We start from the raw sequence: 25,248 nt of genomic DNA on the forward strand, positions 1-25,248 counted from the left end.
GTTTTATTTAGCAAAAATTACTGAAAAATCTGGTTTTCTACCTGGAACGTTTTGCAGACAGAAAAATTTGGTATACTGTAGCTCTCACTAGAGGCTACACCTGTTTGAGCCTTTATGTAAAATTTTATTATTTTTTCCCTTACATAAAGTAAAACCACATATTACAAGGGGAAGGAATAGTTTATATTTGTAGTCAAACAAATTGCAAATTTTAATTAAGAGGAAACAGTCAAACTGGGCAATTGAATGGGTATTTGGATGAAACAGGTCAGGGAGGGAGGCATGGGAGATGCGTGGAGATGTTGTATTGACTTTTTAAAATTTATTTTCTCTGCAGTTTATCAGATGGACCTGCCTTATGAGCTGACATCACTAAGGACCAGAATAAAAGTTGCCCTTAGGGCCCRTGGAAACAAGTCATGAACAAAGCTGGTTTCAGTAAGTTTGCTTCTCTTTGTGACCTGCCAAGGATTTCCTAGCAGGCAACTTAATCTGGTTTTTCTTTGGCTACTACTCTATTTTTCCCTTTATTTTAGACCTTYGCTGGCTGGTTCGTTGAATGATTTTCCTATCTGTATTGCTTTCCTGTAGATGTCTGTTACTTGRGCTGGAGTCCATCTCGTTGGATGCAGCGGCTTTATTTTTCTGTTGTCATTTAGCTTGTTTCTCGTGATGTATCAGCACTTCTTGCCCCAAAGATTTTGGCTGTTGCAGGGCTATTCAAAGTGCTGTTTCTTTTAGCTCTTCAGCATATTGTAATTTGGGATGATGTTAGTACCACCGATGAGAAAAAAATTACCCAGTTCTTTTGCATGGTATCTCTTTAAATCAGTGTTCAACTTAATCTGAGCACATTTAACTACTGAAGAGTTGTTGCCAGACAGTGTATGAAATCTGTATTTCCAAGTGTACCTGATTGGATCCAGTTGAAATTCCACGTGACTGGAGGCAGGAATCAAAATATGGAAAGAAATTAGAAAGGAGGGGGGAGAGCAACACTTCAGTGTATTGCATTATTTGAAGGAAATTGGTAATTTTGGAGAAAAGACCTGTTCTGCTTCTCACTTAAAACACACATCTTCTGACTCATCTCTATTAAAAAGCCCTGAGATATGCAGGCAACATATAATTAGATTTTGGTAAGCATGTATATTCACAACAAAATATAACGACAAGCCCTTTTTTAGAGGGTTTGCATTGGGGATTCTGGTGTATGCAGCAGACCTAAGCATATCTTGTTTTCTTGCTCAGAAAATGCACTAGTCAGAACTAGTTTTCTGTCACTTTTCATAAATGGAAGTTTTACGCTGAAGGCTTCCTCACCATTTAAAGCAGGAGAGTTTTCCAGCCGTGTGCTCGTGAGGCTGAGTGTAGCTCTGCACTCAGGATACGCAGGACTGCTGGGACTGCTCTGCTCTGGGGACCCATCACAGGTCTGGATGTGATGCTAGCCTAATTGCCTTGTGTGTTCCTAATAACGTTAAAACTAAAGGTTGGATCGGCAGGGCATGTAAAGAGGGAAGGAGGATAAAGAATATGCTGATGAAGATAAATTTTAGATGTTTGGGGGGAGGGGTATCTCTTGGGAAAACCAAAAGTTGTAAACATTTATGATACTTTTTATATCTATGAAAACAGCCTTATGTGCACCATTTCAGATAAATGATTGTGATTGGAGTTGTCTGCTGTCCTTGCCCACCACTAAATCAACGGTATGTGTTTTTCTATTTCTTCCACAGCAAGTGCCTTGTACTAAGTGGTCTTGGACGGTTTCTGCTGTCTTCCCATTGTGGTAGCCTTGAGGAATGTCTTACTTCCTACCTTGAACAAACTCAGGTTGATCAAAAATGTGAGTGTTAACTTAAAGTTATACTCTTAAAGTAAATTTTGAAGTGAATCTATTACAGTTTGGTTCTGTTTGGAGACTTGAAGGAGATGATTCATTTTGCTTTTAAATTGGACAAAAGCCAAGAAAAACTTAATAGGTTTTAGGCCTCTTTCAGCAAGTTTAAGAATTTTGTGTAGTCTATCATTTGATAAATATTTAAGCCTTCATAACTTCATAACTATGTAGTACAGTACTTAAACTGAGATGTGAGCAAGCCAGTTTCTAGCTTCTGCCCTTTAACAGCCTCAAAAGATTGTGAGGAAATAAAGGAAAATGTRGCTCTGAGATAAATCAGAATGTATTACAGGCTTTTAGACGTTTAGAGAGTTTGAGAAATACAGTCCAGAGAGACTGGAAGCTACAAAATATTCACCTGGATGTAAGATTTCAGTTGTGACTGCTGAATTTCCTGATTTTTTTTTTCCATCTCAGGAATGATAGAGCACTGGGTTGCGTTAGCTAATATACAGATAATTATATAAACACAGAATTTAAGGATTTACAATAATCTTATGTTTTTAGAAAAAACATTATTGCTGTAGAATGTTTCTTACAGAAGTAGGAGAAGAATCTCACTAACTTAAACGGTATATTGGCTGAGCTAGATTTGTTTTTTTTATTGTTTCTTCAGGCTRTTAGAACAGTAAGGAAATCCCATAGGCTTAATTCTAATCAGAAGTGTGTGTTGTGCATGCTTAATGTTTGAGGGGCCCTTAGGATATGCAGAAGTGCAGATTAGGGTTAAATCTTATCTGTAAATCATATGAGAGCAATGCTCTAGAAAGCAAGCCAGCACAGATACAGCTAACATACCAGGAGGAATGTGCTGCAACAGTTACAGACCTACAGAGAAGCAAAAGATGAATACGTTGCTCAGAAAAAGGAGGTTGTGAATAGCTTGTAAATATATTTGCTATTTAATTCAAAAGATGAAATGGTTTGCCATATAAGGTTGTAGGCCTCTAGGGCGCAATATATATATTATGATACACACTGTACAGACACGATTGGAATTTTGGCTTCGGGTTATCTGATGTAAGAAACAGATATTTTAGGGAGAACACAGAAAGAGTAAAAGAGCCATAATGCACCGTGGCTGAAAGTATTCTTGCCCCTTGAAGTCATTTGGGAAGCTGGAGGCCAGCTCCCAAACTTGTAATGCCAGTCTTCCCTTCTCCTGGATGTTCACCCGGTTTGGGTAAAACCTGCAGGCGGAAGGGGAGAGGGATGGTGATAAAAAGGAAATTATTAAAATATCAAGGAAAAGCACATGCTGAGGGGACCCTCCTCCCAGAGATCAAGAGGACACTGATCCTGGCTGCATCCTGGGGTAAGCTCTGATTATCCCGTTACCCCGAGGTGATTATTCCTCTCTCTTCTAAATTGACGCTCTTTTACATTGTGACTCTCCCTCTTAGGCTTCCCTCATGGTGACTGCTTTCTTTCTCTTTAATTTCTCTCCTCTCTCTCTGTCTTGACTGCTGGTTCCTTCCAATTCTGCTGTTGATTATCTCAACTTCTAAACTATAGGGAATATAAAATTCTGGTTCTTGGCACCCCACTTTTTCCAGGCTTCCCTCAGGCTCAGTGATCAGGTAGGATATGGTCATTGTAAACTTACTTCCCAGTGATCTGGACCCCTACCAAGCCTCTGGAGTAGTCTGTGACTCCCTTTACAATGCTGCAGCAAGTAAAACAAGGTGTAAAAAGAGGTACCCAGAGGAGAGAGGGAGCATTCTGGACATCTGTACTTCCTCACCAAAAAAGCATGCATGTGCAATATAATACTAGGTTTTGATTCTCTTGGATGGCCTTCAACACCATGAGACCAGTTGGTTTTTGAAGCACTACAGAGAGAAATAATTCATATATTTCTTAACAAATATCTACTGTCATAGTAGATATAATCAGGAAGATTTGCTTTTGCATGATGAGATAGAATAGCTGACTTCTCTAGGTAAATCAGATGAGATAGTCTGGCTGCAGCTGCTGTCATTCACCAGTGCTGCAGTAATCAACTGGAACCATTATTTCATTTATTTAGCTCAGGCATTTGGGTCTTGCTTTGCTTTTTACTTTTATTTTCTTACCACTACTTTGAAATCTCAAAATATTTTTCCCTTTGTATCTCTGAAACAAGAGAATAAACTGAAAACTAGCATGGGGTAATTTAAACTTTTGTACAGAAACTTAAAAGAGCAATAAGTTGTGAATTCACTTTTGGCTGAATGTTCCTTCTGAGCTATATTTTTTCTTTTAGCCTTCACTGGTATAAATTAAATTTTTTCCATGACTACCTATTGCACTTTTGGTAATTACTAACACATGGCAGCTGCGCACAAGTGGTTTTATAGTTTGTAGTGCACTCTTTTAGTAGGAAGTTTATATGTGAAGCAACGAGGTWGGCCAGATTCATGATAGCATTGAGTTTTAGAGTTTTTGGCAGTTTTAGAAGTCCCTGTTCCAAAAAGAAAAAATCCTTTTTATTTTGTTAAAAAAAAGCCTTGCAAAACCTAGGAGTTGCTAATAAATGTATTAATATTTATTCTAGCTGATTGCTCTTCAGAATGAATGGTAAACCACGATCTAGTTTGGAAAAAATCTGCTAGAGGAGTAACCCCCCAAGGTGCAATACTGTTGTGTGGCTTGTGGTTTCAGCTCACTTCCACCAGCTGGGTAGGCTCTGCTGACAGCTCCTTCCTGGTCAGCAGCGTCAGCTGCTGGTGCAGCTGCCCCTTGCTGTGGGATCAGCTTTCTGCTGTCTCCTGGCTGACCTGCTTGTGCCTCATCCCACAGATGCAACTTCTTCCGCATCAGACAGAAATCTCCAAGGAGCATGGGGCAAGATAGGGCAGTGATGCAAAGGATCTGAAAAGAACCAGTCTTGCAAAAGAGCTGGCAGCATTCTCGTAATGCAGCATTGCAGTATGAACAGCAGTTTTGTGCTACCTATCTTCGACTCAGATAACGGGTGTTAATTCAGCCATGTTAGCTGAACTGTTTCTGTTCTGGGAATATGATGCTTTGTAAATCATCTTTATTTCTTCTGGTGTTCCTGCTCCTTGCTTCTGATCTTCCAAGTCCATTTCAAGGATATTTTCTGCAGCTCTGTTTTCTGTTATGTAGTCCCTTTCTTACTGAGTTTGATTCTTTACTTACAAAATTGCAGTCCTTGTGACAAATCGCTTCTCCTCTTGCCCTTCCCTTCCAACTTCTGCCATTTGTCTTTTCAGTCCTCTTCCAGGGGGCTCTTTGGGGTATTTTGGGAAATGTTTTCTAATTGCTGAATCTTGTATAACAAGTGCAGTTATTCATGTCTAGTCATTTTTTCCAGTTCTAAAGATTTTATCAGTATCATTGTTTCAGGCAATGTATGCTTCCTGTAGACCACTATCTGAATATCAGTAAACAGCAAATAGGCAAAGCAAGAGTAGATGATAGCTACAGCACGTAAGGGCACTGTATCAGGCACACAAGAATCCTGACAGCAATTTGGAGAGGGGTGGGAGTAGCACTAGATTAGGCTGACCAGGATGGACCTTACTAATGGTGGAGATGCCACAGCTTCGGGATGAGGGCTGGTTGGCCAGGTACTGTTATGAAGCCTGATGCTACATTTCCACCCCCCCACCCCCCCAAACTGTGTGAAGCACTAAATCCCTGGAGTTGATTCAGGATTTATAAAGCAGCCAATATTTCACCTCTGCTTTGGGAATGCTGCCTGTATGTATAAATTCTGAGGTGGACCTGTTCCTTTTGTATTTGGGTATCCGGTGTCAGTGATGGTTTCTGGCAGTGAGTTAACTTTTGTAATCTTTCTTGTCATTTCTGTGCAGTAGGTAGCTGGCTGGGACAGTCTCCTCATGATCTAGAGCTAGCTGACAGGGTGTTATCACTGATGAACCTTGCTCCTCAAATAGTCAGATGGTATCTGTATCATCTTGTGACTGGACAGCAGTCTGCACTGAGTCTTCTGAACTCAGCAGAGGAGATCTGATCTTTGATTTCCTGTTCTCTCAGTCCATTAGTCCTAGAAAGACTGTTGTTTCTGCTGCAGCAGTTTGATTTGCTGTGCCACTACCAGAAGTGACAGGTTGTAAGGACTAATCGATGCCCCTGATGCCCAGGTTCAGATTCATCCTTGCTATTTGCATGCAACATAAATATCTCAGCGAGGTCCTGTTTCCTTCCACTGCTGTGTGGCTTATTCATTAGCATGCTCAGGATAAGGAAAGGCAATTGCAAATCAAATGAGCGCTTAAATTGATACACTAAAGGGGCAGATGAATTCAAACATTGTCCAGACAGCTGGCTTTGTGGCCTGACACAAAGGCTATTCTCAGGACTGACCTGCAGTCCCTGCCATGGAGCACTGGGTGATGATATCCATGTCACTATTTTTTATTGCTTGGGTGAAATTGTCTTTTGTGCCAACAGTTTCACATCTTTCCAACCTCATCCTCTAGCACAGTTTAGAGCTGTTTGAAGGCTGCTGGAAATAATGGTCTCTGGAGTAATCTGCTGGAGCAGGGTCCTTCAGCCTTTTGTTGCTGAGCCTCTGGACATGTATGATCTTCTTCTGAGAGGTCTGTAATATCTACACGTTTATGTTCACTGTACAGGGGTGTGTTGCTTTCTTTGGAAAAAGAAAAAAAAGGTTAAGAGTGCACAAATCGAAGGTCAAAACTCCTGTCAAAGCCAGGGGTTTTAGTCTAATTGTCCTTTCCTTGCAGCGTGGCCTTTTCCTTCAGGATGCAGAAGGTGCATGAAAAAGTATCTCTACCCAGTTAGAGGACTGGCTGTTTCTAATGCTCTTCACCCCTTGAAAAAAATTCCTTCCCAGTTTGGGTAGTTCTTTGTCTCCTTTTTGCCTCCAAAGCAGCAAAAGGCACAGAAGAAGAACTGGACCAAGCGCTGTTTGTTCATGGTGACATCAGCTTCAGGTTTTGAAACTTCCTGACCCTATCCAGGAAGTCTCCGCTGGCTATTTAGGTCCTTGATGTCCTGCTAGGCAGGTGTCTRCTAGAGAAACAAGGTTGTCCTACATCAGTTGCATCTTATGCATTCAGAGGACCCAATTCCACCCCAGTCAGTGAATCTGACAGACAGCAGCTGTCAGCAAAGGACAGTGTGATGAACCTGCTGCAAGGAAGTCTGCAGCTGCCTTTATTCCTTCTGTTCAGGGCCATGTTTGGGGCTTCTGCTAGGGAGGTGAAGGTGGAAGTAATGAAACTTGGATGACAAGCTGCTGCAGAGCTGTGTCAGCTTTGCTGCCTCTGACATTGTTTGGCCATTTCCTTAAAATAGGATGCTTTTACAAAGCTCAAAGCATTAGTCAACCTAGAAGAAAGACATCAGCCAAATCTGATTCTCAGATCATCCGCCTCCTCCTTGAATGGAGTGTAAAAGAGTTAGTCTAAATTGAGTTCATTATCCAAGCAGGGCATCATTTCCTTCTATGATGGAACGACTGGCTGGGTAGATCAGGGGAGAGCAGTGGATGTTGTCTACCTTGACTTCAGCAAGGCTTTCGACACTGTCTCCCATAACATCCTCATAGGTAAACTCAGGAAGTGTGGGCTGGATGAGTGGACAGTGAGGTGGACTGAGAACTGGCTGAATGGCAGAGCTCAGAGAGTTGTGMTCAGTGGCACAGAGTCTAGTTGGAGGCCTGTAGCTAGCGGTGTCMCCCAGGGGTCAGTCCTGGGTCCAGTCTTSTTCAACTTCTTCATCAATGACCTGGATGAAGGMACAGAGTGCACCCTCAGCAAGTTGCCAATACCCCAGAGGGCTGTGCTGCCATTCAGAGAGACCTGGACAGGCTGGAGAGGTGGGCAGATAGGAACCTCATGAAGTTCAACAAAGGCAAGTGCAGGGTCCTGCACCTGGGGAGGAATAACCCCATGCACCAGGACAGGTTGGGGGTTGACCTGCTGGAAAGCAGCTCTGCCGAGAAGGACCTGGGAGTGCTGGTGGACACCAAGTTAAGCATGAGGCAGCAATGTGCCCTTGWGGCCAAGAAGGCCAATGGTATCCTGGGCTGCATCAGGAAGAGTGTTGCCAGCAGGTCGAGGGAGGTGATTCTCCCCCTCTGCTCATCCCTGGTGAGGCCMCATCTGGAGTACTGTGTCCAGTTCTGGGCTCCCCAGCACAAGAGGGATGTGGCACTACTGGARCAAGTCCAGYGAAGGGCTACAAAGATGATGAGGGGACTGGAGCATCTCTCTTATGAGGAAAGGCTGAGAGAGCTTGGCCTGTTTAGCCTGGAGAAGAGAAGGCTGAGAGGAGATCTTATCAACGTGTACAAGTATCTGAAGAGAGGGTGTCAAGAGGATGGGGCCAGACTCTTTTCAGTGGTGCCSAGCGACAGGACGCGAGGCAACGGGCACAAACTGAAACACAGAYGCTTCCATCTGAACATGAGRAAAAACTTCTTCACTGTGAGGGTGACAGAGCACTGGAACAGGTTGCCCAGAGAGGTGGTGGAGTCTCCTTCTCTGGAGATATTCAAAACGCGCCTGGATGCAATCCTGTGCAATGTGCTCTAGATGACCTTGCTTGAGCAGGGGGGTTGGACTAGATGATCTCCAGAGGTCCCTTCCAACCTCAGCGATTCTGTGATTCTGTGATTCCACTTTACAGGTGACCGAGTCTCATGATATGTGTTGTGCTTATGGTTGGGAACCTTTGTGAGCTGGCGGRATATCTCTTACAGTCTGAGTATGAAAAGCGGTGACAACATTAGTTCTAATATCCCAGGTAGTCTTCCATTAACTATTGCTCCAGAAACACCTCAGATTGTTGTCTACCTGCCTGTTTAGTATTTTCCAAATTCATAGGTCCTAAAAACTATTGGATCTCTTTGCCTGTTAGATTTTCAYGTTCCTCCAGTCTGCTTTTGAATCTGGCTTTCTTGATGTTTCTATGCATATTGTGGTCTGATCCAGAGCCCTTGAAACTCCAGGAAGATTGCTGGTGGCTTGGAAGGCTTTGGAGCTGGCCTCTAGGACAGTCCATGTCTTAAGACCAGTCCCAATCAGTGTTGAGTGGGCAAAGGAGAGCCTCCTTTTAGCCAAGTACAGGAGGTAAGGCATGTTTTTTATTTTATTCATCACACAAAAGGAAACCGACAAAAATAAGCCTTGGAATGTTCATGGCTATAAGAGAAACTTTTGCTCCATGAGCAAAGAAATGAATGAAGCATGCTTTCCAATGGATTTCTCTCTTGTCTGTGTGATTCCCCGTTCGTGATCCCTGTGAGACAGGCTTACGGGCAGAAAGCAGCATTGAGGTGACCATTGCAGCTCTATGCGTGTACGTTTGCAGTCTGCTGTTGCCAAGTGGACTTTTTGCCTCTCTGTGGGGAGCCAACGGATGGGTGAAGGCAGCCAGCAAAAGAAGTGGGTTGGGGACAAGGAGATAGCTGCCATCTCCTTGCCAATATAGAAGTGGAGTGGCAGGAGCCAGCAGGTATGTTACTCTGAAGTGGGAGCTGGGCAACAAGCATTGAGGGAGCAGAGGTGGGAGCTGAGGGAGGAAGGGGTTGGGAGAAATGAGAATGCTGTGCTGTAGAGTGGCTGGACTGATGGGGATTGGGGAGGAGGGAGGGACGGGGAGCTGGAAACACTAGCTCAGAAAGCATTTGGAGGTTACCAGGAAATGCCTCCTCCGCCTCTAGAGAACTTGATGCTGGGGCTGTGTCCTGCAGGTAGAGATCTGTGCACGGAGCTGCTGTAACCTTTGTCCTGCTCTGTAAATACGGAGGGTTATGTAGCACCCCCTGCCCTGCACAGCAGGCACCTGTGACTGCCGGGCACTCACTGCTGAGGGTGTCAGAAGCATGGCCATCTTTGTTCACACAGGGCCATGTGGACTTGCAGTCACTGCCCTGGTGTTTGGCTGGGGTTGGGATCTCTGACTGGGCTGTCTCCATCTGAAAGCATCCAGAATTGATGCGTTTCCTCTGGGGCATTATGCAGTTTGGTTAGTCCAAGTCAATTCAAAATGAAATACTGTGTTTTGATCCTCTTGGCGAATCAACAGTTTGAGTGTTTTTTTGTTTTTGGKTTTTTTTTTTTCTAGAAAGAATCTTTTTGCCTCATGGAAAATTTCCATTTTGTCAGAAACTGAATTCTCTTCCAGCAAAACTCACCTATGGAAAATTCCCAACCAACTCTGATTCTAAAGCTTGATGCCAGAAAACATCTAGCAGGCTTTAGCAGAGGGTGACTCAGGGTGTAATGTATCATTTAATCCTAACTAGGGCAACATATCCGCATGAATCTGAGAACATGGGTGCCTGCCCATGCATCCCTAACTCAACATGCAGTAGGCAGTCCACCAAAAACACACATGCAGAAAAGAGAAAACCTGTTGTGATCATTTTTCAATTTTGAAAGCTCAGTTCTACTGTGAAAGAGAAACTGGCAAAATGTCATCAGATGGCCCCAAATCTGCTTCCTCTTAGTGACTTCCAAATCCAAAGTGCTCACTTTAAAAATAAAAAGATGCAGCTTTTTTAACAGATAATTTCACCAGCAACCAGTCTGAGAGACAAAAGAGTTCATTCCTTCTCTTATAAAAATTATGTTGTGGAGAAAGTTATTTGGCATTTTTACAGGCCCARCAGACTTGAATGTTGAAGTTGATTCTGTTGATGCACAAGAAATAAGTAATACTCTCTAGCCCTTCTCCCACAGCTCTGCTGCTCCTGAGCTGCTGCTCAGAAAGAGGCCTGCCAGTGGGGAAAGTGCTATTACCTTCAGCAGAAAAAGCAGCTGGGATTCAAACCTGTCTCAAAAGGTACCTTTTAAAGCCTGTTCGTGGAAGCATTGCCCAATTTAGTAGACACCCTGGGAGAAAAATGCAGGCTTCTAGATGGGAAACAGCATGGCTTGGCAACTGTAGAGACAATTTCGTGTTAGGAAGGGAAAATGAGGGAGAAAGGCGGGTAAAGTGCTTCAAGATGTGGTAATGCTCAAGTATCTTTCCACTGTGTTCTGATGGTTGTCTTTGCTTTCCAGCATGGACCGTACAGACTCATCTTTTAGGACTGAGCTCACAGGTTGTGATCAAGCATCTCACACTTGTGTCCCAAACATGGACTTTAGTGTGTGTTAAACCTGTCCAGACATTGGAGTGCTTTTCCTTTTCTAGCTTCAGTGTAAACTGCTGGCTTGCCTGCCTGCAAGAGGCGCATACATACATACATACATACATACATATATAAAAAGAAAAAAGTAGAAAATAATAGAAAATTTAGTCATCTGGGGTGATGTGCAAACTCCAAATGTTCCTTGTTTATCTTGCAGCTTTGCACTGAGTGCAGTATTGCATAATGTCACAAGTGCTGAATATTTTGTCTATCAAAGTGATGCATTTTAATTAAATTTGCTGTTTAAAATTCAGTTATTCATTAAAGGGACTCAATTGTCCAGAAAGACATGCTGACCTTAGATATAAAATCCTCTCACTGAAGAGGGCTGTTAAGGATATGGATTAGAAAGATGTTATTTCACATAAATTCACTTGGCCAGTTAGCTACATTGATGTATATTGATCCTGACTTGGTTAGTTCATCTGAAAATTTCAAAATGACACTGTTCACCATGCCTGGTATCAACAATTCGGGGTGTGTGTGTGTGTCCTTCTGTTACTCCATGGACTCTGGACATCACTGCTGTTGGGTCTCACAACTAGGGCTGAGCATCAGATCCCCAGGTAGCTTCAGCCTCTACTTTGGTCAGGTGGGAACCCTTGTGGGTTCTTGGTTTGCAATTGACCTCTTTAAGGGCCTTTTAATGGTGGAAGCAAACAGAGAAGAAAGCTTTACAAAACTCAAGCTGTTTTTATCTATGACAAAGAATATACAGTGCTCAGCAAACAATAAAACATGTATTCATTTCCGTGCTCATATTTTTTGTTTTCCACTGCTGAAGTATTCTCTGTGTTGAGATTTGAATCTTTCTGTGCCCAGCAGCCCTCTGCCAGCAGACGTCTTCTTTTCTGAAGCAGTCTCTCTTTTCTCCTAGGATGTTTTGTCCTTGTCTGGTGTTAGTCTAAAATATTCGTTGCTGTAACAATATGCTCTTTATTCCTCTCATCTGTTCAAGGTTCCTTTGTCTCTGAATTTCATCTCTTCTTTGATCTTCTAAGATCTAGCTCTAGTTTGACCTTGTTTTCCTCTGTCAGTGCTATCCTATCCTCAGAGAGAGAGAGAGAGAGAGAGAGAGAGAGAGAGAATGACTATAAAAAGAAAACTGGCTTTATCAAGAACATGGTTAGTCTTTTGTTCTCTAGAATTACTTTGGGCTTGGCCTCTAATGGTCTTTGCTCAATCTATGCATGGATAAGCAAGGTAAAGACACTGCTCTTTAACATAAGGAACATGAGGCAAGAGGCAGTGAAAGATGGTCAAAAGATAAGGAAGCAAACACTTAGATTTCAGATGARTAGATTAGATTTCAGTGGTTGCCCTACCTACTGGAGTCAGTGAAGCCGTAACATTTTACACTGCTTATGGAAAATTTAATCTGTGGYGCAAAATCCAAGTGTGCTTTGGTCAGGGTAAAGGGTTGGTTTGAAAGTTATGGCCCGTTTCTGTGTTTTTTGTCAAGACAGTGTAATCTCTTACTGTCTAGGAAAGCGTGATCAAAGAAACCCTGTCTTTTGGGGTTGCGAGTATCTGTGCAGGGCTAGTGAAGAAGTGATGTTTAAAAGTCAGAGCACTCTGATGAGAGAGGTATTGAAAGGGCAAAGAAAACATATAAGAGGACTAATTTCAGTTCTTGTTTCATTTCATCAGGTGCTGTATGAAGGTGATAGAATAGTCGAACAAAGCAAACTACGATAATGACTGGATATTTAAAGCAAAATGGGAAATAAATGAGTCATCTGCTTTTGTTAAAGTGGAGAAGAATAGCTTTCTGCCTCAGTTAACTTCTCTATGGGGTATAGAGGCAGCCTTTAACAAAAGGTGAAAAATCCCAATTCCTTTTCATTCCTTTTAATTCCCTTTAAAATCCCTTTAGACTATGGAAGTTATCAATAATGTAATGTTATGACCCAAAGAATCATTATCTGTCAGGAGACTCAAGTTTAATCCTTCTTTGTAATTGAAGTGATGGGCTTGGTTGTTAACCAACACATCTGTATTCATGGGTGTATCTCAGGTATCTAAATTTAAATAGGCATTAGCAAAACCATGTAGTACCTGTCACTGAGGGCATGTCCTCAAGCATATGCAATGCTGTGTGAAGACACCCAGACAGACTTTCTCTGAGTTATGTCATGAGTCTGATTACTTAGTGCAGCTCTCCTGCTCCGTTTCCCAGCTAGTGTGGTCAGGGCTAGCTCATACATTGCTCTGCTGTGAAGACTCTTTCATAAGGCCTTAAAATAACATGGACAGATAGCAAAGGTTTACTTGGAGTAGATTATCCCCATATAACAAATGTACAGTATTGATTTGGAAATGTGTTTTATTGGATTTGGTGTTTTCCAGTGAAAGGTTGAGTTTTCAAAAGGAATGCTTATTGGGAGAAGACCTTGCCACTGCATTTTCCAAAAGATTCCTGCTGTTTTGTGCAGGTTTATACTTCGCTCTCCGTATTACGTTGAGTGACCTCTTTGCTCATCAGAAGCATTGCTGAGTGATTTTCTGCAAGTTCTGTTGCTACTTGTTACTCTGGTAGTAAATCAGACTGCACATGTTGGATGCCCAAGGTGCCCAGCTCTCAAACAGGTGATGCTCCTCAAAACATCCTCCTTAACAATGTAGGCTGGTGCTGTCAGGAAAGCTCACTCATAACTGAGATTGTCCATATGGTCTGTTACTATCCATCTGTTGGTATGAAGACAAACATCTTGTGAGAAATGGAAATCTGATAATGTGCACAGCGTGAGTGTGTGTGTGGGGGGGGACGACAGGAGGGAGGGATAGGCTAATGTTGGTATCATTAGTGCTTGGTCACCTAGGTGATGGATCTCGCTGCTATAGTAACCTGAAGGCTACATTACTCATCAAATATGAATTTTAACAAACAGGAATGCTTTAAGGTGTTTGTATTTTCTGTCTTCCTGTAACTGTCTGCTGCCCTTTTAAAATATTTACAGGAGTTGTAAAACAATACTCTAAGTAAAGGTTTTGTTTATTTATTTATTTACTTGAAACTGTGTCCTGGGAAAGACCTGTCTTTTATGCCCAAGCATTGAACTTAGGATATTTTTGAGACGATCTTTGAAGAAAGGTGACGCTATTGCTTGTTGTAGGTCTTCTGAGCTCTTGCCTTGTAGGATGTGTCCTTCACAAGGGATGCTGCTTTTCTGGCTAGTATCCAGAGGAGCTTGAGCCAACTCAATACATCTTTAGGCATCCACACTTGCACCATCCTGCATACCTGCAGCCATGCTGCTGTGCCAAGGTTGTGTCTGGAATGTGGATATTTGCAGGGGAGAGGGGGAAAAGGAAGACTGATCCAAACTGGCACTGTGGAGAGCAGAGCCTTTCTGTGACTGGTTTGTGGTGGATTGTGGGACACTAACTTCTCATTTGTGACCCAGAAATGAAGTGATGAAGGCAGTCTCCTCTAATCAAGGCACAAGGTGCTTCCAGCTCCTTATCATTGTAGCCCAGTATATTCACTCAGGGATGCAACCTTATGTGCTACTGGGTAAGAAGCTTTCTTGGATTCAGACACCAGTGTGTTTTGGTGTACCTCACTTTGAGACCTGTGAGAGATGATTCTGAAGTCACAAGTGCACACAGAGTGCTAAATCAGCTCATAAGAGGATTGATTTATCTTTTTAAGGATTATATATACAAATCAGCTTTGTGTGTCAAAGCTTTTAGCAGTAATACTATATATGCCTTCTATTACCTGCAGTGCCTCATCTTTTTCACTTGTCCACTGTAGATAGTAGGTAACTTTTAAATTCCTGTATGGAGGGACATTGTCTGTGCAAGAGATTTTTAGGTGCCTCTTGACAAAGCAGGATGGGGTAAGGGAAATATGTTCTGATGACTTGTGGTGGGACAGACTGGTGTATCCTGCTCAGACTGACCTGGCTGACTGACCAGACTTTCTGCTCTATGGAGAGTTTTACAGCAGATGAATAAAAATATGGAAGAACACTTGTTAAAATCAAAACCACGCGTGGTTAAAAACTAGACTGCCAATTTCCCATCCCACTTATCTGGAGCCCTCTATACTTACCATGAAAGGACAAGGTTGGGCCAGTATATGCAAGAAGAACTTCACCAAGATAAAAGACAGTATCTTAGCACTAATCCCCCCAGCCCATATCTCTGAAGGATATATTTGGATCAGTCAAGCCAGGTGACCCTTAAGGCTTGGGGAGTATTCACAGCATCTAGTGTAGGCACCAAGAGGGGCCTGGGCTTCCTTTGTAGTCAGTGAGGAGTGAGACACAGCTCCAGGATGAACCAGGGCTCTCACTATCTACTCCTAACTTAGTGACCCTGACTGGCCCTTGGCAGGTACTGTTTCTTCCATTAAGTAGCTAAGTTTGGTACTTTGAGTACTACCTCCCTTCCCCTTCCTAATCTGGTAACTGTGACCCTAAGGCTGGCTCTTGCTATCCAGACTGATAAAGCAGATCTTCACAAACAAATCCCCATAGAAATGAGCAGCCATAGAACAGGACGGCTCATTCRTCAGGAGTAAATCTGTGGAAGGATAACTGCATAGAGGGTAACCTGTAGTCATGCTTAAAATGACAAAGAGTGCTCTGATGTCCCATCCTGCAGTTAATGATGTTTTGTCTGCTCCTGACACAGCCAACTGCATGGCTGTTGGTGTAGTTCTGTTAGATGCTTTGAAAAAGTCTGAGAAGAATATATGTTTGTGGCAGTCTAGTTGTAATCATAACCCTGAAAATATTTCCTCTGGACATTAACCAGACCCTTTAAATGCTTGACTGACCAGTTCTGTCTGAACATAAGGAAAAACTTCTTTACTGTGAGGGGTAACAGAGCACTGGAACAGGTTGCCCAGAGAGGTTGTGGAGTCTCCATCCTTGGAGATGCTCAAAACCTGACCGGACATGGTCCTGGACAGTGTGCTCTAGGTGACCCTGCTTGAGCAGGGAGGTTGGACTAGATGATCTCCAGAGGTCCCTTCCAACCTCAACCATTCTGTGATTCTGTGAGCTGTGTCCATATAATCTGCTAGCAGCTGGTTTCTCAGATTTAGGATTAAAGCATTATACTACTTCCTGGGAACAGGGAAAACTGGGGGGCTAGAATTCAATAGGCCTTGAAGATAGAAACACAGGGAAATGTGGGCTACCAGTGGAGGACCCTCTGTACATAAGTTGTCTGGATACACTGCATCCATGCCACCAAGAAAGGGTGGATACAGAAACAGATTGCAGCTTAGTTTGGTCATCTGTTTGTATTCATTTGGGTGGTCTTGCTCCTGGGCAAAAAGGTGTGAAGGAGTGTGGCTGGACAAGAAGAGAGTGTGTACAGAATTGCTCTAGATGCTCTATGGTCCTGTGTAATTAACTGGTGTAGAGCTAATCTAATTATACTTTTCTTTAGTTATCCAGTGGCACTCTTGGCTTCTGGTTGTGGTGGTGTTCCACTTGACCCGATGARGCAGTCTCTTCTAATCAATGAGCAGCTGCCCTGTATGTCATGTGAGATTAGGTCAGCTTTAGAAAACACAACAACAAACAGTGAAGCGTTTGTGTTTGAGAAAAGTTTCACAGCAGCTTGCTCTTCTGAGTATTTCACCATGAAATGTTATTTCTTCTTCAGTCCTTTAGGAGGGAGACGCTGCTCTGGTAGAAAGAATTTGCCTCCTGCAGGCAAGCTGAGTAAAGATGAGAGTTCTGGAAAAGCATCTTCCGTGACTGAATGCTGCAAGGGGCCCAGCTCTCAGTCCCTGTTCTGTGAGATTGCCAGGCCAAGACACAGATGCCATGTTCATGAAATTGCGGAGCCCTGTCATGTGAGTGTACTAGGCACTGTAAATAGAAGTGAGCTGCTACAACCGTCTTTTTCCCCAAAGGAAATCCACCCACATTTCCTTAATCTCTTGGAAGATAAACACAACTTTCATGCTGTCAGCTGAATTCCAGATTCTACCTCTCATCTTAAAGCTAGCTAGGATAGTGACTAATAAAATAAGGGAAGAGGGAGCAACTATCATGGGTAGAGTCTTTAAGTTGCTTATACTTTTGTGGAACTGAAGCAAAGGAAAGCTGAAGGTTCTTAGGCCAGGTGTTTGCCTTCAGTTTCTTTAAAGCTTGAACAAAAGTGTTTCAGCTGATGAATGCAAGGGAAAGCAGGCAGATCATTCCCATAAATTAAGACCAAAAATAAATTTTGGTGCCCTTCCTCCTCTCAGGAATTTTCTTCTCTCAAGGTTGGGAAGCAGTAGCTCACAAAGCAGTTGTATTTGTTCACCAGAAAAGCTGATTGGTGAGTGGGCCAGCCACACTGGTAGGAGTAGTTGTAGGTGAAGGTGGAGCTAATTAGGCCATGCTCAGTGCTGTGCAAAGGTAGCTGGCCTCGAAGTAAAAGTGGCTTCTGAGTTAGAGAAATTGGCCATCCCAGATCTAGATGTCCATGCTCAGCATTTTAATGAGAATTATTTTGGTGAAGGTCCTTTCAGGTCTCATCTTTGTTCCCTTCTCCTTGAGGCCTTCTGAACAGGAGCATGGCAATTGCTAGATGTGGATGAATTTGCTTGCTTTAGCTTTTATTTCATTTGGGCTGCCAAGCAGAGGACACTTAGGTAGCAAAGGCTAGATTGATTTCTGCCAATTACTGACTCCCAGCTTGCTTGAATTTGTATAATGTGTGCTGACACTATAAATAAAAGCAGCGCTGTCTCCTGCACTGAAAGCTCCTTGTCAACCACAAAATACTGAGATTTTGTTTGGTAGTAATTACGTTACTGGTATTTATAGGATGCCATGTGTTGCTAGGAGGACACACTCAGGGACGTCTGGTTCTTCCTGGTTGATCCAATTTGCAGTATTTGGGTACAACAAACAAGGCAAAGGCAATTTCCCAAGTGTCTGAACAAAAGGATTGTTCACTGAGTCATTTCACCAAAAGGAGGGCAAATATGAGGATTTTCAAGCAGTTGTTTGGCTTGGTTTCTCAGTGAGACCTTTTTGTCCACATTTCTAACATGCTGGCCATGGTTTTGTTGTTCTTGTCTTTTTCATCTTTTCTGGGTGCATTTTCAGTCCTGGGTTCAAAGGCAAGAAACCAAAAGAAGGACCAAATCTAAGGAACCAGCATGAGAAGGAGGGCACCTGCTATAAACTTTGCAAAATTTTTTGAGCAATGACTTGACATCAGGCAAAAATTTGAGTAGAGACAGAAGAGATGAAAGGGAAGAGGGGAGATACAGTCTCTGTCTTGCTCAGTCCTACAGCTTATTACCATTGAGGTCTCCATCTCCTAAGCATTGCTAATGCTAAATATGGTGTCTTGTGATACTTCATTCCTATTGGGTTTAGGGTAATGGTAATTTTCTAAGCATGTAACACAAAACCTGGAGATGTTTATCAAGATCTGCTATTTAAAGAGACAGCAGACTGATTTATGAGGATGTGGCTGTCACAAAGCATCACAGCACTTAATCTCTGAACTTTGAAAACCAATTCTTCAACAGCCAAACTCCTGGAGAGAGACCACCTTTTCTTCTCTCCCTCCCTGCCTAAAAATCTGCTGGAGAACTGGTGCTGATACTCAGGTTCATGCCCCTTTCCCTTCATTGTGTTCTGCTCTTTCCAGAAAGCRTTTTGTTCAAGCTGAGCGTGGTCACTCACTCATAGCAAGCTCTGTAGGGGGAACAGTCATCTCTTCTGCCTCATTGGTTGCTGGCTTGAAAGAAGAGGAAGATTGGGAAATAAGAAAATGAAAATAGGAATCACTAGGTTGGATCAGACCATTGTGTGTTCAGCTTTGTGTCTAATGCTTACTGAAGCTGAACTTGCTGCTTCACTTGGGTTTAACGCGTCTAATTGGCTGTACAATGCTGTGGAGGATAGGGTACGTTTCTTTTGGCTGTAGTAAGTGATCAACTCATGTTACAAAGGTAGAGACTTGATTGCTGCTGCGTTAGCTAGCTGTGGGTGCACAGATAAGAGAACAGCCCCCAGCTTGTGATTTGCCGGCAAACACGCCTGAGACTGTGGCAGTGACTGGTGCTGAGGATGGTGGGTGGGTGGCCCTGGCTCACGGTATGTTATGTGCTTGATTCATGGTCATGAGCTGGTGAAAACTGGGGCTGCTGGTGCARACTTACACACTCCTCTTGAAACTACCTGGCCCTTCTGTGGCCAACTAAAAAGTGCATTGCACTGAGAATTGTAACTGCAGGCACATTTGCTTGGAGCCAGGCATCTGACACCATAGAAATTGGAGTCAATGGTGCTTTACTCCCCACATTTAAGACTGATGTTATGCTACATCTGCACTAAAAAACTTCATATGATGACTGTGTTGGTTCAACCACTGCTTTGGCTGAGCTCGTTACTAGGGCGACACTTGCCTGCACCTGTCAGAAGACAGATTTTGCCAGGCCTAATCACTTCATGATATTGGTCCTTATGGTGAATTGAGGTACCAGCCAGCCTCCCAAGATCCCTTCCCACTCTGTTAGTTTGCAGGTCCTTGGTAGGGAGGAGAGGGCTTTGCTTCGACTTGTTGCTTGCAGAGAATATGTATGCCCTGGGATTGTCCACCTCTGTTGGCCTCTTTCAACATCAGAAAAATGGAACATTATGAGGCCTGTGCGAGTAAAGCAAAAAGTCCAGTTCTTGAATACAGAACGGGAAACAAAGTGCCAGAAGGGAAAAGGAAAGTACGAGCTCAGTTTACATCTTCTCTTGTACTTGGGAACCGCTCTTTGGGAACCTTTGGGAGCTGGGGGAGAAGGCAGCTTTTTCTTGGAGCTGAACTCTGGTGTGGGGCTGAGACCCCCATCYGCCTTTTCCCATAGCACTGCTTAAAAGCAGCAGCCCTCTGAGCTGGTCCYATGCCTTTTATCTTCTTAAACCAGCATCTCCCCCACATTCCCTTTCTGCTTGTGTTCGTAATATGCATCTTAATATTTGCGTTCAGACAAAAAGGTAAAAAATAGGGCCTCTCTCTCTCTTCCCGGGCCACCTCTGTTTTTATGCTTCTATGCTGTTCTTTCATTAGTGCTGTTGCTTTAACTTCAACGTTCTCCCTGCTGGTCACAGCCCTTCTAGAAGCGATACAAAATAGTCTGTGCAGGGGTTTTCAAAATATTTTGATYTGTGGACTCCTTAACATGTTTTGAGTTAAATTGTGGATAACTCTATAGGAAAACACCCTCTGAATCATAAAGAGTATAAACTATACAGCAGTTCTGTTAATTTTGCTGTCTTTGAGATKCTCCCTGTTTTTCCTATGTCATAAAAGTACAGATTGGGTATTTAGAGTGCTGTCTCCAAGCTACCTTTTTCCTTCCCTTTCTCACCATCCTGCCCCAATTTTTGCATGTTAGAGGAGTTGTGGTGCCGTGGTGGGCAACCAAATAGAGAAGCATCCTGGCCCTGGCATCTGACAGTCCCGCCACCACAATGGTTCACTGAACGGAGTGCTTYCTGACAAATCCGTCGTACATCTGGTCTGTGCAGAGCGGCCACGGCAGCGCCTGGTTGCTTCCTACAGAATGTTGCTGTTTGGACTGAGTTTTGCAGYGTGTGGCCAAGCCTGCCGTGCCAGCAGCACGCGGGGTGTTCCTCCGCTCCGCGGGGGACTGCGTTGGCTGGGGACCTGTGTGTGCCCGTTTTGCCTCTGCAGTCCGTTGCAGGACTGGTGCCTGTAGGTTTTGTCAGTATTGTGATCTGGGTACGCCGATGTCTTTGCATGGCCTTGAAATGTATGCTTTTTTTTTTTTTTAGTTGAAAATACTGCCTAAATGAGGGTAAGAGTTAGCTTTTGATAGACTAGAGTTTATAAGAGAGAGAGATGTGGAGCTTGATAGCTTCCAGGAGCGAGGCTGAGCCAGGTTAATTCTTAATATTAAGAGAAAATCACCGACCTGTTATTTTTGAAGTAYGTAATGGTAATAGACTTCCATTCACCCTCCTAGGTGGCCCAGGGCTTTCTGCTGCTACCTCACCATCAATTTGATTTGAAGAAGAGAGAAGGAACCAAAGACTCCATCTGCGTTAGATGCAGCAGGGATCGAGGTGCTACCGCGGCCGGCCGGAGCGTGCACGCCCAGGAGCGGCAGCAAATGCAGCTCGGCTGCAGGCGGACGTGGCTACGTCCCAGGGAACCTGCGGGGCTGTTCTCTGCCCTTGGCTGCAGGTAATTGCTTTGCCTCATGCAATTATATGGGGTAATTAAAAGTAGATTGCACAAAGCAGAGCAAAACTATCAGTACAACCTCCCCATTTGAGGTCTGTTCCTTTAAGAGTGATTATGTGTTTTTATTTTTTATTATTATTTTTTGTTAACCCAACCTGCCTCTGTGTTTTCTACCCAGCTAATCTGTAATCAGTATGGTATAGGAAGGGAAAATAAAAGTATACTTTTAAACATTATTTAGTTCTGCTCATTTTTACAGCACAGCAACTAGTACCAGCCACTATTAGGACTGCAGTGGGAAAACAGAATGATTTAAGGGCCCTAAAATTCACATTTTCTTCCAGCCTGATACGGTGATAGACTATTATACACCAGGATGAACTCTGAAATAGATGCAGCTCAATAAAAGACAAATTCTGGTTGGCTCAGCATATATTAAGGCAGTTTTGGGGGGCTATTTTTTTAATCATTTGGGKTTTTTTTTCCTACATTAAGTGGTATCTTTTTGAAAGGTGAGAAATGGTAATGTAGTGGGCAGTTTTTCTGATAAAGGTTGATAAAATTCCTGCTGGTCCATTACTTTAGAAGTGCTATCATGCTGCTGTGCTTAATGAAAGATCAGTCAAGTAAATTGTTCCTGGGATTCAACTTAATTACCTGCAACGAGGTAAACTTCGTTATCGAGGTCTAATAAAATATCAGGTGGTTTTAATAATGTCAGTAAGGTGGCAGTTTGAAACTGAAACCTGCTTGCTTAATAAGAGAAAAGATAGTAGACTTGAGCAAGGTCTTTTATACGCAGCATGTCACTTTTCCACTTCGAGGAAAGAGACACATGTTTTAAGCTGTGCTAGTGAGAAACTGTAAATTTGTGTCAGTGTTTATCCTCTAAGCCTCAAACTAAAGGGCCTCTAGCTGGAGGACATTTCTTATTGAAAAATTATTTTAGCCTGAAACTTGGCATATGATGACCAGGGTGATTTTTCTTAATACTTTTAAAGGAAACCATTCATCCAGATACATAATTGGAATCAGGACATGTTTCAGAATGACATGGCTGTGGCTGATACTATATTTTAAAGCTTTAAATAAGGAACGGAGCTTAAAGTTTTAGATTTGTAACATGACCCATTTTATAATCTTCTGGATGCTTTTCTATAAATTAAAAAAAAAAATAAAGCATTTTGGTTTCTTTGCCCCCCCCCCCCTTTTTTTATCTGCTACCCTGAGAATAATTTGCCTTCCCCACCAATACTGTGAATTTTTTTGTGGTACAGTAAAAATGATACAAATATTCTAGTTGTATTCACAAACACYGGTAGATTATTGTGCGCATTTCCATTAACAGAATCGCAGAAGTGTGTTATTTTTGKTTTTTTTTTTGTTTTTTTTTGTGTAAGTGCATGTTAACCTCAGGAGCATGCCGCAGGACTCGTGACCTACCTGGGGAGCAGTGTTTGCCAGCTCCGTGGTGCGTTTGGGGGCTGCTTTATTGGGTGACGTTAAGTTGCGCCTAGGCGCCAGCAGCCGGGCAGGACGGTGGGGCTTCAGAGGGGCCTTCCTGGTGGAGARCAGCAGCACTGAGCTGAACAGGCTACTGTGTCCGAGCCGAAAACAGCGTTCTCCCCTGACACACGCACCCCGATGTCAGTCTCCCACATTTGATCAGTACTGCTTTCCATTTAAAACAGGAAATTAATTGTTTTACTCCGGAGAAGATCCAGATTGATTCAGTATTTGGCCCTGGCCAGCACCTGACTTGCATGAAAAGGAAGAGACGTCATCGCTGCTTCCCGGTGCTCCAGTGCTACCTTGGCCTGGCGTGGTGCTGCCTTTCGTTTGATTCGCCTCCGCGAAAATCGAGAGAGTAGTTCTGCCAGGACCCCTGGTGAACACCGTGCCTGTTTCTCTCGATATCTTTCACAAGTACCCAGGTATTACCAGAGCGTCTTTGCTTTCCTGAGCGTGCAGGCTTTTCCCACGAGTCCTGCAGACTGATGGGAGGGGGCTCATGGGCAGGGGGTATACTTTCCGCAAATGGAAAGAATGAAACCCAATTTTTGACAACTTCTGCCTTTAAACTAAAGATCTTTGTGTCAAGCACTTTCTACCAGTTATCAGATGTACTGAGAGATTTTGCATCATTTTTTCCCAGCTGGCATCCCCGGGGTTAGATTTCTTTGCTGTGAGGGGAGCTGCGTGCTGGATGCCCTTGGATTGGAGACAAGCCTCACGACATAGTGCTTCTCCTATGGAAAGCTGTATGGCAAGAAAAACGTAGCCAAAGCTGCCTAAAAAAGGTAGGGCCAGAACTATGGCCAAGATTCATGAGTGGGGCAGAAAGCAGGATAACCTGGTGGATTGGGTAGACCTGACCTYGACTCCTCTTCTGGGCACTTCCTTGCTCCAAGGCGCTAAGCAGTGTCATTTAGGATAAACGTTATTACAGCAGTCAGCACTTTACTCGTATCTCTTGTTATGGGAGATGCTGGTGGTGTCTCTTGCTTTGCATATTGAATCGGAGATGTCTGGATCTGGTTGTAAGTGCTCCTGATGGCAGAAAATCAGGGCCATAGCAGCTCAGTTTGCTCTCCTAAAATCGGTGACCGTTTTGGAAAGGCTGCCCCGTATTTGCATGTAAGATAAAACTTGTAATGCTGATGTAACCTTTATCCATACAGTGGGATGCTGGGAGGATTTAGTGGCTCTGAGAAGTGAACAGTGGTAAGTCAGCACTATGAGCCATTGCTGGTGTGACTCAACTTTGAATCCCTGCCAAAGATGCCTTTTGCAAATAAAATTTAGCACTAATTTATCAATGGGCTAGCTTGTAACATGAGGCAAATCACTCAATCACATAATGAATCCTTCTGGATCGAAAGAAAATGTTCCTAACAACTTTATAATAAATAAATAGCATGCTTAAGGGGCCCAAATCAATGTTAGGGTATTGCTGTGTTTCACCACTGACAATTTGCTGCTCTCGCTACTACCTGCTTCTGCCAAAGAGCAGGGAAGGTTTTGCTGATGTTTTTCCTCGTTTTTTTACCTTACCGCAACTGTCAGTGTGTGGTCTTTACTCCTTGCTGTGCCCCTGCCTCGGTGAACCCTGCGTACAGGCCTGTAGCGAGCAGCTGCTGCTGCGCTGGGGAGAGGCTCCAGCCCCCCGGCAGCCCCGCGGCAGCTCTGCTCCCTCCTGGTCCCAAAGCTGGAGTCAAATGGCACAAAACCAGGATCGGTGGCCACAAGAGCAGCCCCTCCTCTCCTGCATGCCACGCTCTCTGCTTTTGTCAGGAAAGGCTTTTTCCGGATCACTGTGCCCATCTGCTGTTGTGCCGCCGAGCTGGGCCAGCGGGAGAGGCCCCCTGCGTGCTCCCGCTTCCTCCGTGGCTTCTGGTCTGTGGCCTTGTAAGGAGCTGCAGCTGGGTTTCCCCAGCATCGCCTCCTCTCCGTGCGCCTCTGCTCCGGTGCTCCCTGGGCGTCCCCCCGGCCGAGCCCCCGGGAGGGTGGCCTGGCCTCTCGGGGCGCCCCTCGCTCTCCGGCACGGGAGAAGCGTGCGAGCGCTGGAGAGGCCGGAGGAAGCACCGCTTGCCCTTCTGTGCCCCTCCTCTCCCGGAGGCTCCGGTCGTTCGGGCAAGGCCGGCAGCTCGCGCCGCCTGCCTTTGGCGGTGCGGTGAGAGCCGGGGTTGGGACTGCCCTGCGGGAACGGTCCCGCGGGGTTGGGGCTGCCCTGCGGGAATGCTCCCGCGGGAATGCTCCCGCGGGAATGGTCCCGCGTGCCGGGGCCGGGGGGCCTGGCGCAGCCTGCAGCTCCGTGCGGGGGCTGTGCCGGCAGGCAGAGTCCTTCGGGCCAGGGGCAGCCGCCAGCCGGGCGGCCTTCAGGCGTGCTTTCCGCTTCCTTTTTTTTTATCTGCTCCCTGGATTTCGGTGCCGCCGCTCGGAAGAGGGGCCGTAACGGAGCGCGGGGGGCGGGGCGGGGGCCGCTCGGCTCCGCCCCACTCCGCCCCGCCCCGCGGCGCCGGCGTTGGCG

At 44.3% G+C, this 25,248-nt stretch overlaps 1 protein-coding gene and 1 long non-coding RNA gene across 4 annotated transcripts in view; both read left to right on the forward strand.

Annotated features, from left to right (window-relative positions):
- The first annotated feature begins 384 nt into the window (after positions 1-384).
- LOC112972923 lies at positions 385-21,454 on the forward strand. The gene is made up of 3 exons (XR_003255831.1): positions 385-438; positions 1,740-1,849; positions 20,998-21,454. It is a non-coding gene; the product is annotated as an uncharacterized LOC112972923 (long non-coding RNA).
- Positions 21,455-23,124: 1,670 nt separating this feature from the next.
- ITM2C (integral membrane protein 2C) overlaps positions 23,125-25,248 on the forward strand; it is a 27,768-nt gene continuing 25,644 nt past the window's right edge. The window contains exon 1 of one of the 3 annotated variants that reach the window (XM_026080146.1): positions 23,125-23,152. The gene's annotated coding sequence lies outside the window, so the exon portion shown is untranslated. Of the gene's footprint in view, positions 23,153-23,442; positions 23,519-24,863; positions 24,892-25,248 lie in introns of those variants that run through there. The other 2 variants (XM_026080144.1, XM_026080145.1) reach the window with 2 other exon arrangements.

The sequence above is a fragment of the Apteryx rowi genome, unplaced genomic scaffold (assembly GCF_003343035.1).
Source record: "Apteryx rowi isolate R43461 unplaced genomic scaffold, aptRow1 scaffold_51, whole genome shotgun sequence".
Classification (NCBI taxonomy): domain Eukaryota; kingdom Metazoa; phylum Chordata; class Aves; order Apterygiformes; family Apterygidae; genus Apteryx; species Apteryx rowi.